The following is a 14,701-nucleotide window of genomic DNA, read 5'->3' as shown; positions in this document are numbered from 1 at the left end:
ATTGCATACCTCTTCCTCTCTTCCTTCAAAAACTTTCCTTCACTAAACAAATAACAATATCATGGTAGGTCTTGTTTTCTTCTTGTTTTTCTTTCTTACTCGTGAAACATTTAACTTTGTCACATGCAAATTTCACAAATCATAAGGACAATAGTCTAGCTATCTATTCAATCCTTGTAGAACACTTGTCCTTGCTTGTTCTTCCTTCCCCCTCATGTTTTTTTTATATTCAGTGCTTTTCCCTTCCATTTCTACTGTTGCTTCATCTCATTTTAGATAAACTCTTTAACCTTTTCCTTTCTTTTTACTACACATATTTTTCTTCACTTTTGTACACTTACAATTGTTATTCGCTTGCAACACCTGTTTTTCGACAATAAAGTCGTATCACCATTGAACCAACCATCACTACCAATCCACTTCCATTGTTGTTTGTTGGCTCTACCGAGATGCAACCAATCCTCCAAGTCGTTGTTGTCAAAGAAATACCCCCTGCTAGGACGTCAACCCCTCGCTATTGTGCCTTCCTTTCTGATGGTGTTCACATCCATGCGGTCTTTCTTCCTTCTTCACATGACGCACTTGCAAAATCCGGACACTTGCAAATAGGCTCTATCATGCTCTTACAAAAATTATCATGCACATATGCACATCATACTATGTATGTTGCGCAATGGGAATCTTGCCTAGTCCTCCCTGCCTTTCCTCGCATTTTATGTCCGATTTAGAATCTATTTGCTTTTATCGTGTTGTACTTCCCATCTACACTCACATATGCTCTTTCTTTTAAGTCACTTTCTATCCTCGAACTTGAAATACTCCACCGTTTGGCACCTTTAATCGGCGAGCCAACCCCTCTTATTCTCTCCGTTGAACAATTTCACCATGCACCCTTGTCCTCATCCACTGAATCTTCCCTTTCATCCCCCCCCCCATTGAAAGCGAATCTTCCAACTTCACAAATTTTGTTTCTTCACCCACAACAACTCTCCCTTTTAAGGCACTTACCCCAACTCGTAAATTTTTGTCCATCCAAGGTATATCTCTCGCAAAAACACCCCTTCGTGCATACAAAAATGCATGCAGCACTAGGAAATCCTTCAGGTTTGACCTCGCTAATTGGGACGGCGACAAAATCCATGTCTCCACATTCAATGATTTGGTAGACTCACTCCATGCTCTCATCCAACTTGGCCAAATATACACAGTTTCGAATGGCTCCATAAAGGTCCTGAACCCTATGTACAACCATCTTAATCACCCTTTCAAAATCCTCCTCTTCTTCACATAAAATGTATCTCACCTTTTAGATGGAGATCAAACAATACCTTCCCATACCTTCCATTTTGTGGCAATAAGTTCACTCAAACTTTTGCCTCTCGACTCATTTGTTGATTTTATCGGTGTCGTTAGCTCAACCTCTCTTGCCTTGATCGTTCACATGCGTGATGGTTCTGAAACTCCCAGACAAACTATTTCCCTATGCGACAAGTATGATAACATCATCGATGTCACCTTGTGGGGAGACCACTACCACACTGAAGGCCATGCTCTCTCTGAAGTCTGCATGGAACATATCGTCCCAGTCCTTTCTATAATTGGGGGCCGACTTGTCGAGTTTAATGGGCGAACTATCAGAACTATCCCGACGACTTGCCTTCTTATAGATCTAGATATCTTTGAAACACACCAACTCAAGAAATGGTTTCAAGAAGAAGGCGTCAAATCTTCCTTGCCATCACTTAGTAAGATATACATCGCCACAGCGAGCAAGCCGATGCAAACAAAAACAATTTCTGCCATTCTTGCAATGCCCCACACTGAGACGTCTTCATGGTTTGCCCTCTGTGTTACTATTACAAAAATTGACTTGGATGAATTCTACTTCCTCGCATGCCCCCTTATGGTTGATGGGCTTCAATGCATGAAAAAATTTGTTCAGCAAAGTGACAAGACATGGCATTTCTCAAAATGTGAAGGATCCTTCCTCGAATTTGACTATCACTATGTTCTTTGACTTGAATTGCACGACCACACTCGCCAACTTAAAAATGTGGTTCCTTTTGACGATGTCTACCATGGCCTTTTAGGAATATTTGCAAAGGTCCTTTGCCTCCTTTCAAGTGAGCAAGAAATTTTCTGAGCCATATCCAATGGGGTCACATCATGTCGATCCCTCTTCACGCTAGTTGTCATGCAAGTTGTCAAAATAGAAACTTTCAATAACGTTGAATGCCTCCTCCCAACCCTCATGCACTCTAAAGAACTACCTTATGCCTCCATGTCTGCTCTCCTCCTGCAAGACCTTCAACCCACTCCTCCCCCTAAAAAAAAAATTCCCGCCGCCTATAAACATACCTCTCTCCCCTCTCCCTCGCTATTTGCCATCTCTTGCTCTATACTCCCTTGCCCTTTAACACTTTTCTTCCCATACTCTCCCCCCTCCCCCTTCTCCATTGATGCCCATCCTTCACCTTGTAAACAATTTCCCTATTATGCCCCTCCCTTTCCCGATTTTCAATTCCTTTCCCACCCTTCACTCTCATTAATCCCCACTTGCCTTTTTGCACCTTGTTGAACCCTCTTGTCTGCAAATTGAACTTTACTTTTTCTAGAACTCATCTTCAACAATGCTTTGGCCTTTTGTATTGCTTTCTCATTACTATATGCACTCTCTCTCAAGTTTATTGGTTCTCATGAAAAAATGGGCAAGCACTTCTTTTTTCCTCTCATGTGTACATGCCCATTTGCTCACTTGTAATGTCTGTTCTATATACATGGCCATTCAGTCACTTTCTTTTCACTATCCTTGTTCATCATATAACCTTATTTGCAACACACACACATTATTAAAATGCATATATGAATAAGGTATGCTCTATATGAAAAACACTACAAACCGAATGCTTCTAATTATGGTCACATGCACAAATGAGATTCCTTTAGTCTACGCCAAATATGCATCATGTGGTTCTGTTTACAATTAGTAATAATCATTTGAACATACCATGATGGATTACTTTACTTTGAACATGTCTAACAACCAAACAAAACAAATATCATTTTCACCCGTCTTCGTACTGCACCTTCAATTCACATTCATCACGTTACATAATGCATACACTTTCCCTAAAAGAAACACTCACACCATATATATGATACTATACTTTGTAATGCAAAACAAAACACAACAAAAAAGATAAAACAAAAAAACAAACACAAAATTTAAACAAATAGGGAAAAAAAAAAACTTATCAGGCATGCTTTACTTTCCTTTGCTCCTACTTCACTTACACCTTTGATGTTGAGACAACTTTTCTTGTTTGAAATAGTTCTGCAACCCAACCCAGTGAATAGTGCACAAAAGGAACAATGACGGCACCACTACGTAGTTAACAATGATAAAATGAATGTGCACCATCGTCTTCTCTACGACAATCATCGATCCAACCTTCCCTCTCAAACCAACCCAAACCGAACACTTCTTCCTTCCCAGGTTCGTCTCCATCCCCTAGCATCCACCCAAATTCTTCCTCTTTCCCTTCCATGTCCACTTGCTTCCCAATCAATTCCAACTGATGCCCTTTCATCACCTCCCACTTTCCATGTGCAGTCATCCCCCCATGAGGCTTCCTCTTCAATTCCAACCAATTCCCTTTTCTCACCTACTACTTTCCATGTGCAATCATCCCCCCATGTGGCTTCCTCTTCAACTACTCAGCAATGCCCCAACAACCATATCCATTGTGCACATCATCGCTTTTGTGAAAGAATTGATGCACTTAACCCCATACAAGATTGCTCCACTTGTAGTGAAGCTTACCCATCAATGAAAAAAAAAATTGTCAACGTTGTTTGTTCCCGTTGTGCCTCTGAGTGAACTATCCATCACTTCTCATCCTCAAACAACATGAACCCAAGAAACCAACCCCATGTCCTTGCTTTCCTAACTCAAGTTGAAGAGATTTCGTGAAGGGTTAGATTCTTTTATCTGTAATTTAATGTGATTTCTGCATTTTAAGGGTTAGGGTCCACGAAGGTCGGGATAAAGCCCTAGAAGCAACAAAAACCCATCACACAGACCTCTAGAGGCAGAACCCAATACTACTTCAGGTGACACTGCAACTTGCGATACGTGGGTTGTTGCCGAAAGGGCCAATAGTTTAGGTTTTTGTTGGTTGGCGCAACTAACGTTGAACTTAGGTCAAGACCCCTCAAGTCAACAATGGCTATGGAAATTGGTAAAGGCAATGGAAACGTTAAAGAGACAATAAATGACATTTATTTAAGTAAATAAATGAAAATAGGAGAAAGGAAGCTGAAGAGTCAGAAATATGCATGCAAGGGAAATTCGAGAGAAAATGAAGGAAAATGAAAGAAAATAAAAACAAAAAGGAAGAGACTAGACATCAATGATAAAAAGGTATTAGAGAAAAAATTATAAAAACTTTTTCTAGTTCTAGCTTTGATCATTTTCAGGGAGAGCTCTAATCACTTGGACAAATGAAAGGAAGCAAGTGAAGGATAAACAAAGGAAAGTAAGGGATCACAAAGAAAAGGTTAGAAAAGAAGCTATGACATGAGTACATTGCAAGTAATAGGTGCATGTGTGATTTCCTTGTTGATATCTGAATTCATAGTATATGCATATGGTTATTTTGTTATTTTGTTGTCATTGGCATGGGATCTTCCTAGATTGACAGTGGTTTCAACTTTTCCTTGCCATTTCTAAGATATCCATGATGTAGTTTTTTCTTTGTCTAGATTTTGGATTGGTTCTCAAATTCCTTAGTGGCTGTGGGTTGGGATAGAACCTCTGGAGTGCTAGAACAACTCTTGTTCCTGGAGGCTATGGATTGATATGGTAGTTCTTTGGAGCCCTGTAAGAGCTTGGGTTCTCTGGAGGTTGTGCGTTGAGATAGTAATTTGTGGACCCTTGGACATCTTGGGAAGAGACCAATTTGGATTAGTGTTAGTGATTTCTGGACCGGTTGGGTGAAATAATTGTTGTTGTGGGTTGAGGTGGTTTGGCCTTTGGAATCCCTAGTTCATTTTATTTTGTTTTAACCCATATGATCCCACATTCATGCTTGGAATATGGAACGAGGGTGACTGGCTGAAAAATGGATTTGGTTCAACCCAATCTATGGTTAGGTGGTACATGGAAGTCCTGACTTGGTTAGATTTTTCATATGTTAATATGAGTAATTTTTCTATTGCAATCAATGATCACATGTACTAGCTATTATTTTGATCTTATGGTTGATCTATCATGGACTTCATTTTGGTTATATCTTTATAGGCATGGTTGAATGATGTGCTCTTGTTATGGATTTTTTTCATGGTTTGATAAATTATCGAATAGTTAATGTATGCATGGGCTAATCAGTGTTGTTTCATCTAGCTTGAGAGGGCATTGTTCCTTCTTAATGATTCTATGATGAAGTTAAGAATTCTATGATTAGATATGCATTCATGACCTATAGCTTCTATGTTACCATGTGTTTGAAGAAATGTTTCTTATGTGTCTAGCATGGTTTGGGAAATATCTAGCCCTAGTATTCATTGTACATACTTGTTATCATCTAAGACTAAGTTTTGGTGCATTCTAGGTTCTTCTGGGGAGAGGCTTGTAGCCTACCCTTAAAAGAGTGGCACAAATCTCATAGTTGCTGGCACAAAATAGGGAAATTTTTGTTGTAGCCACATGCACAGTGTGCCATGCATGCAATTGGAGTCTTTCAACTGTATGCACAATGTGTCATGAATGTGTTTGGGGTGTTAATCTTGAGAAAAGAAAGTTTCAGCTCAGGAACTGATCACCAGTGGTTGTTGTCAGACACCTGGGAGATCTGGTATCCCTAAGGGGTGGTAGTATGTTTTCGTTTTGTAGACTCCACTTCCATAACCAGAACTTGGAGTCTGAGTCATGTCATAGTAACATTCAGCTCACATTTACCCTGGAGAGCTTTTAAAAGCAAGTAAATATGGGAGGGGGTAGTTATAGGGTGGTATCAAAGAAGAGTTTCATTCCCATTAGGTGGCATCTTCTACCACAGGGTGGTATTAGAGTAGAGTTTCATTCCCTTTGGGTGGTATCTGATACCACAGGGTGGTATCAGTATTTAGAGTAGAGTTATGTTTCCTTTGGATAGTATCTAATACTACAGGGTGGTATCAAAGTAGTTTCGTTCCCTGTAAACCTTTCTTTGGTACTGATGTCACAGAATGGTATCATAGTGAGGTTTACAGTATTGGTCCTTAAGGTACATGAAGATGGTTACAATTCTCATGAAAACAATTATTGTTACAGTTTTGTGTCATTATCATGCATGAATAATGAGGTTTATATGTGTTGCTATTACTATATTTATATCATGCTAATCTAGATTGATTTGTGCAGATGTGATAACCTCCCTTGAGATACATTGAGGTATGATTTTGATTATGTATTATATTTGGTTTATCTAACATGGTATGTGTGTAGCAAATAGAAGGCAAAAGTTGAAGAGTAGAATGGTGGATTACAGTCCACATAACTCCCCGTACAATCCTAATGTGAATTCAATGGAATGGGAAAAGTCAGATGAGTAGCAAGGAGAAGAGTATTCTCCTAATCTAGAATATAAATTGAGGAGTCTAAGTGAAGAGATTAAAATTTACAAGGAAACTAATAACAAGTTGATTGAGGCATAGGAAAGACTTGTAGGGGCTCAAGAAAAGAAAGCGGAAACCAATGCAATGATTCTTCAAAGCCTATTAGATCTACAGAAGTAGGGACAACTAGAGATCATTCATGGAGATATGTAGGAGGACAATACTAATGGGGTATATGGTAGTAGGTCTTAGAGGATATATAGGATGGACATAGATGATACAATTAGAGGTGCAAGATCTTTGGACACACCTGAGAAGAGGGGTAGTACTCATAGATTATATTCTAGATCTGGTTGCAAGAGACATCATCACCATTACCACTCACATCTGCATAGGATGAGCGAGAAGAAATATTTTGTAGAAGAGTTAAAGAAAGCCAAACCTCCTACTTGTGATGCAGAGATGAAGAAATTAGAATATGCAGAAGCGTTACTTCCTGGGATGAAGAAGTTCTTTAGGCTGCATGATTACTCAGAGAACATGAAGTCCAAGATAGATACCTTTAGCCTCAAGGGAAAGGTAGATATCTGGTGGGAGGAACTAAAGCATGTCAAAGGCATTAAAGAAGAGGATTTGATTCAGGATGATTTTGAAAGACTCTTCAAGAAGAACTACCTATATAAAAGATATTATGATGAAAGGGAAAAGGAGTTCTATAAGTTGAGAATGGGTTCCATGACAAATGGTAAGTATACAAACATATTCTTGGATTTGTTGAGGTACATGCCTTATCTTAAGGATGAGAAAGAAAAGATTCAAATATTCATCAGTGGGTTGCGAGTAGCATTCAAATATATGATTGATTTTGATAAGTTGTAGTCATTAGAGAAATCCATCAAGAACCTAAAGGATTGTTATGAGAAATCAAAGCGCAAGCTTCAGTTTAATCATGACTAGAAAGGTAATGAGAAGGATAAGGTAAAATGGCCTAAGAAGCGAGGAAGAACTTAGGATCTAGGTGACAAGGAAAATGTGGCACCTTATAAGAAGTTCAATGCCGTTGAGAGAGGACATGGGTCTTAGCTTGAGGAGAAAAATAAGAGTGATGGAAGAAATTATCTGAGGTGTTGGACTCGCGGTAGAAATAATCGCAAGAGAGATTGTCCATCACACTAGGGTGGTAGACCTCATATTTACATTGCTTAGGAGGCACAGATAGTTGGATATATTGGTTAGAGTATTCCTCAGATTTATGTTGTCGTTGGCAACATGGAGGCAGATAATTAGGCATCTATTATTGAGATGGAAGGTAAGCTTTGTGATTAAGTTGTTTCTGTTTTGATTGACCCTCAATCAAATTATAGTTATATCAATCCTAACATGGTGGATAAGTGTTGCTTGAATAAATAAGTTCATGCAAAATCTTGGTTGGTACAATTGGCTACAGGGACCAAGAGAAGAGTTCATCATTGGGTAAGATCTTTTGTATTTGAGCTCAATGGTGTGTCTATATCAACACATCTAAATGTGCTTCCTTTGGGTTCATATAGTATGTTTTTGGGGATGTATTGGCTATTTATTCATAACACTAAAGTGGATTTCTATGAAAACTCTATTGGGTAAATGGATGATGATGGATAAAAGAGAGTATTCCAAGAAAAGAAGAAGCCTACATCAATAAGAATGGTTACATCGATGCAATCCAAATGCAACTGCAGGAAAGGATGTTTATCATTTGCGGTGCATGTTTCCACTAATAAAGGGAAGAATGTTGAGGATGATAAAGTCCTAAAGAGGTATCATATTTTGTATTAGGTTCATGATGTGTTTCCTACATAGATTTGAGAAATATTGCCTCATAAGGAAGTGGATTTCTCTATTGATTTGATGCCAGGAGTAGCACCAAAATCTTAGAAACCTTACAGGATGAGCACTTTAGAATTGGTGGAACTGAAGTTGCAGCGTAAGGATATGCTTGATAAGGGATACATAAGGCCAAGTGTATCCCCTTGGGGTTCACGAGTGTTGTTTGTAAGGAAGAAGGATGGTACTATGAGATTGTGTATTGACTATAGGTAGTTAAACAAGGTAACCATCAAGAATAGGTATCCATTGCAATGGATTGATGACTTGTTTGATCAGCTGAAGGAAGAAACAATATTATCAAAGATTGATCTCAAATCAGTATATCATCAAGTGCGCATCAAAGAAGAAGACATATACAAGATTGAATTTTGCATGAGGTATGAGAATTATAAGTTTATGGTAGTTCCTTTTTCTATAGCTAATGCTCCAGCCACTTTCATTTGTTTGATTAACAATGTGTTGCGTCCTTACCTAGACAATTTTGTGATAGTATTTTTTGATGATATATTAGTATATTCCAAGAATGAGGAGCATGCAAAACACCTAGTAACAGTATTGAGATTGTTGAGAGAGCATTAGTTGTATTCCAAGCTCAGAAAGTGCAATTTATTTCAGTCTTAGATTCATTACTTGGGACATGTTTCCAAGGAAGGGATATTAGTGGACCTAGAAAATATTAAAGCTATCATGGAGTGGCCAACTCCTAGGAATGTGGAAGAGGTCATATCATTCATGGGACTAGCATGTTATTATAGGAGGTTCATTTTGAACTTCTCCAAGATTGGTTATCCTATTACATCTTTGCACATAAGAGGAAATAAGTTTGAATGGAATGAGGAGTGTGCAACTAGTTTTGATTAGTTGAATCATTTTCTTAAATATGCTCCAATATTGAAGATTTTAAACCTAAGTAAGGAGTTTGTTGTTTATAAATATGCTTGCAAGGAGTAACTTGGTGGAGTCCTAATGCAGGAAGGGTAGGTGGTTTTCTATGAGTCAAGGAAGTTGAATGAGCACAAGCATAACTATGGGATGCATGGTATTCATGAGTTTGTATTTATCATTCATGCATTAAAGATGTGGAGACGTTATCTTCTTGTAAAAAGGTTTATTCTGATGAGTGATCATAGTGGGATGAGGCACTTGTTTGACTAACCTAATCTAAATGCAAGGAAAGTTATATGGTTGGATACCTTTAATGAGTTTGATTTTGAGATCAAGTACATTAAGGTCGAGGAGAACATAGTTGTAGATTCTCTAAGTAGGATAGTGAAGGTGAATCATGTTTCAACTATGAGCTCTTGTGGGACAGATTTACAAGCGCAGATATTTCATGCAAGGAAACATGATGAGAAGTACTAACAGCTGAAGCAAAGGTTACAACAGCAAAGTAAAAGTGATACGATGAATATTATCACCTCATGAAAAATGGCTTAGTGAGATTTAGGAACATGATTTATGTGCTAGATAGCAGTAAGTTGAAGAAGCTCATCTTGAGGGAGTTTCAAGTCAAGCCATATTCAAGCCACCCATGATAATAGAAGAATCTGAAAACTATTAAGAAATTATATTATTGGCTGAATCCTTAGTTTTTGCGGAATCGATGTGTGATTTCCCACGTGCTGACACAGAGACTGTGGTAGAGGAGTCCATTGCGGACGAATCTTTGTTTCTTATCAGTACTTTAGATCCGTGGTACGGGGATATAATCATCTATCTCCAAACCCAAACCTTTCGGCCTGAAGCTTCAAAGGCGGAACGTCGAAAAATTCGGTTTCAATCCCAGCAATACAAAATTATTGGAGATACACTTTATCGCCAGGGGGCAGACTTAGTTTTTCGATGTTGTTTAACTCACGAAGAGGCTGAGAGGGTTTTGAATGATTGTCACTCTGGAGCATGTGGTGGTCATATGTCTGGGTATGCCACAGCTCAAAAGGTGTTGCGCGCTGGTTACTTCTGGCCATCTATGTTTAAAGATTGTATCATTGCAGTCTGGAAGTGCCACAACTGCCAAGTGTTTGATCGAAAGATGCGCGCACCACCTGCTCCTCTCCACCCTATAATTGCCGTTGGTCCATTCGCCAAATGGGGTGTCGACTTTATTACTTGTAACCCTCACTCGGCCGGGGGGCATGCGTATATCATCCTCGCGGTTGATTATTTCACTAAATGGGCCGAGGCGATGCCTACATTCGACGCAAGCGGCAAAACAGCTGCAGTTTTCGTATTCAATCATATTATAACTAGGTTTGGTGTCCCACAAGCAATCATTACTGACCATGGGAGCCATTTTCGAAACATCATGATGACTGAGCTTACAAGCCAACTTGTTTTGCGCCACGATAACTCTACTCCTTATTATCCGCAAGCCAACGGTTTGGTTGAGTCTATCAACAAAGTTCTGGTTATCATGATCCGACGAACCATTGGTATTCATCGGTCGAATTGGCACAACATGTTATTTTCAGCGCTATGGGCATACCGAACCTCAGTGAAAACTTGAACAGGGTTCACTCCTTTCCAGCTAATTTATGGTTTGGAAGCTGTGTTACCCATTGAATGCGAAATCCCATCACTTCAAATGGCTGTCGAATTACTCCCAGCTACTTCCGAAGAGGAGAAACATTTATTGTACTTAGCTAAATTAGATGAGACTCGACGTGACGCTGCATTGGCAATCGAGACTCACGCGAAGCGAATGAAAGCTCAGTATGATAGAAATGTGACCCCTCGAAGTTTTTCGGAGGGAGACCTAGTGCTATTATATGATCAAGCTAACGATAAACTAGGTGCTGGAAAATTCGTTCCTATGTGGCATGGACCCTATATTGTAAAGCGAAAGCTAGAAAAAGGGGCTTATGAGCTGGTAGATTTTGATGGGGACTCTTTGGGTAAACCCAGAAATGGACTTTACCTAAAGAGGTATTATGCTTAAATGGTGGGTATGGAGAAGTTTTAGTTAGGTTAGGTTTTCTTTCAAGCTAGTATGTTTGTTAGTTAGTCAGTGTGCTTAGCTTAGCAAGTGTGTTTTTCGTCGTTATTCTAGCTTATCTTGGTTTTACTCTTGATATTGCAGATGTCAACGCCTCTCCAAACATACATTGGATTTGCTGATGGTGCTTGTCGTAGTACACGGAATATCTCTTCTGCAGCTTGGGTTATCTATTCACCCTCTGACGAGTTAGTTTCTATGCATGGGGTAAGCCTCGGTCAAACAACAAACAACATTACAGAATACAATGCAGTGGTTGAATTATTATCCGAATCTATTTCATTTGGAATTCGACGTTTGATAGTGAGGTTAGATTCTGAACTTGTTGTATTACAGCTTAATAGAGTTTATGCCATTAGAAATCCTGTGTTATTAAGGTTGTTTTTGAGAGTGCGTCTCTTGGAACGTGAATTTGATTACATTGAATATCAGCATATTCCAAGGTCTTTAAATACATTAGCAGATGCAATTTCTTCTCGAGTGTTGGACAGACATTTACGATAAATCATGCAAGTAAATTTAAAAGCATTACATCACATATGTTAAACAAGATAAGCCGGTAATAGTGATATATATATAGATAGGAGTGTGTCAAAAAATATACATCGTCTTCGATCATAGGTTGAAAAACACCTTATGATCGGCAAAAGTGATAAAGTACAAAAAGTCAAAAATGTCACATGTGTCTACAAAGTGACTAGCCAATCACTGGTGGTGCTCCCTATACGACACCACTGCACGGGCTACCTTACGCAAAAATCTCCTAAACGGTCCAGGGACTGCGACTACATAGCGCTGAAGCCTGATAGGAATATCATCCATAGTAGTCTCAGGCATATCCGCTGTCAGACGCTCTAGATCATGCTCCAAATCAGCTAGTACCTCTGTAGCCGCGTCCTGTGGGGCCGGTACCGGTGCAACTGGATGTCTCCTCTCAAAAGGCCAGAGGTTGGCTGGGCGCTGTGGACCAACATCTGCATTTTGAAAAATTTTACTGTCAGTTTTGAGATGATATATATAAAAAACAAAAAATACATAATTTAAAAACTTGTGAAAAATAAAGTACCTCTGTCGTCCCATTGTTCTCCCTGTGGAAGAACCGTGTCCGGATCACCTCGAAAATCTACTCCGGCATACGGAAAGTCCTGGATCGAGAAAACCTGGTCCTCTAACCAGTGAAAATAACTATCAGAGAATGGAACAACTGCCGCGCCCTCGTCAGGATGCCGGGCCATCACCGCAACCCATCGTACCATCTTTGGCTCCCGAGGACCCAAGATATCAACAGTGAGTTGCTGAGGGATCAGCATCGGAACTCTCTCTAAGGCAAAGCTCACGACTAAAGGCCCATATCCAAAAGTTTTCAGTCGTCCGTTCTTTGCCTTAGTCAGTTGGCTCTTCATATTAGCCGACACAGCATCACACCAGTTGAAAATGGTGCCTTGGTAACAGTCAATTGCCATCCGCATTTGGGACCCGGAAGCAATGTGTAAAGCGGCTGCGCCGCAAATTCTGGTAACCGTGAAAGCTATAACTTTCAGTTCACGCAGAGAGATGTGTTTAATTTCCACGCCTTTCGCATGGTGTGCATTGGGTGTGCACCAATCTTCCCGGAGACTAACAAGGGATTGGCCACCCGGCCTAGTCCCGGATAGATTGAGTTGCTCACCTCTATTTGGCAAGCCAGTGAGAAAGTATACATCAGAGGGCTCTATCTCGAGCTGGTGCCCTCCTATGTAAAAGCATTGCTCTTGAACGTTCCATCTCTCAACCAGCCATTCTAAAAATCTCACCTGAGCCCTCATGCCAGGTATGGCCCAGTATTTATATAGCCCGCATGCTTTTAGGGCATCAATGGAAGGTTGATGTTCAATTGCAGCTAAATCAACGTCCTCGTGCTCTCTTTCTCTCCAATCCAACATGGTGAGTGCCCTACACACCAAGAAACAATGATTAGAATTAATTTGGGGAAATTTGAATGGTTGTTTGTGAGGATTGGGGTTTCAAATTCCGCATTCCACGGAGGACGCACCCCGCGTTTAGAACACAGGGCGTCCGGACGCAGCTGGCCTGAAGGTGGGCTGCGTCCCCCGACCATTTTCCTATATAGGAAAAAGTCTGGGGGACGCAGGTCACCCAAAGGGCACCTGCGTCCACCGAGGAGCGCATTTTGAAACCTAAACCCCCCCAAAAAACAAAACTAAAACCTAAAATACAATTTTAATCCGATGAAATTGAAGAGTAGGATGTTGTAAAATACCTGGAAGAGACGGCGTTCGATTCTGACGGTCGGATTTTCCGCAGCGACCATGGGAAGTTTCTTGCCAAAAGCCCTTTTTTCAACCTCAACAGTCAAATGGTAAAAATGACATTGTAAAAAGTCTTTTTATAGGTTTTTTGGATGAATTTGTTCATTTTTCACCATGAAAGGATGTTTTTCGATGTATTTTTGCCTATCTTAAACAGGTATGAGTAATGTGTTGTTTTTGTGCAGGACAAAGGGACTTAGAGGGAAAATTGTCATTTTTCACGAACCAAAATATCAGAGTCATCTTTTAAGCCCTTTTCTGACTCCTAAAAAATGAAAAGATTGCCAAGCGTTTCTTTTACACTCGTTAAAACGGAATTAAAAGACGGTCCCCTTATAGCTCTTTTCTGACTGTAGAATCAGGAAAAGATTGCCGGGTTTTTGTCATTTCAAACTCGATACGGAAATAAAACGACGTGTCCTCGATCGCTTTTTACTTTTCAGGTCAGTGACACTAATTATGAAAGTACTCCTTGGTCGCAAGATCAAGCGGTTCCCTCAGGTATTATTTTATACTTTTTCGGGCTTGAGGGACACAAATCTACGAAAAAGTTCAACTTGGAGTCTTCTTAAGTTTTTCAGACTCTCTAAAATTGAAAAACACCGAGTTTCTCCTATACTGGGCTCGTTAAACATTTCACAGTAAAGGACCTGTTCAATTACAAACAGGAACGAACCACTCCTTCCTAGGGTTCGAATCAAAATTAGGTTGGACTCATCCGAAGGATGAGCTTATAATCAAGCATATCTTATCCTCCTCAAGCTTGTTAAAAATAAAGAGGTACTTGCCATAAATGGTGGGGGAAAAGAGAGAAGAATGAGCCTATTTGTTACCTTTTTGTCTCAGAAGAAACTTTATTACCACTCTTGAACACGACACTTTTCATTCACCTGGGTTGGGAAATCCTTTACCTCACAGTTGATCAAACCACTTT

This window comes from Pinus tabuliformis, chromosome 3_2, assembly GCF_031772625.1.
Source record: "Pinus tabuliformis cultivar Carrire ecotype Pingquan chromosome 3_2, CPIR1, whole genome shotgun sequence".
In the NCBI taxonomy this organism is placed as follows: domain Eukaryota; kingdom Viridiplantae; phylum Streptophyta; class Pinopsida; order Pinales; family Pinaceae; genus Pinus; species Pinus tabuliformis.
Note: the sequence above shows the minus strand (reverse complement) of the source record.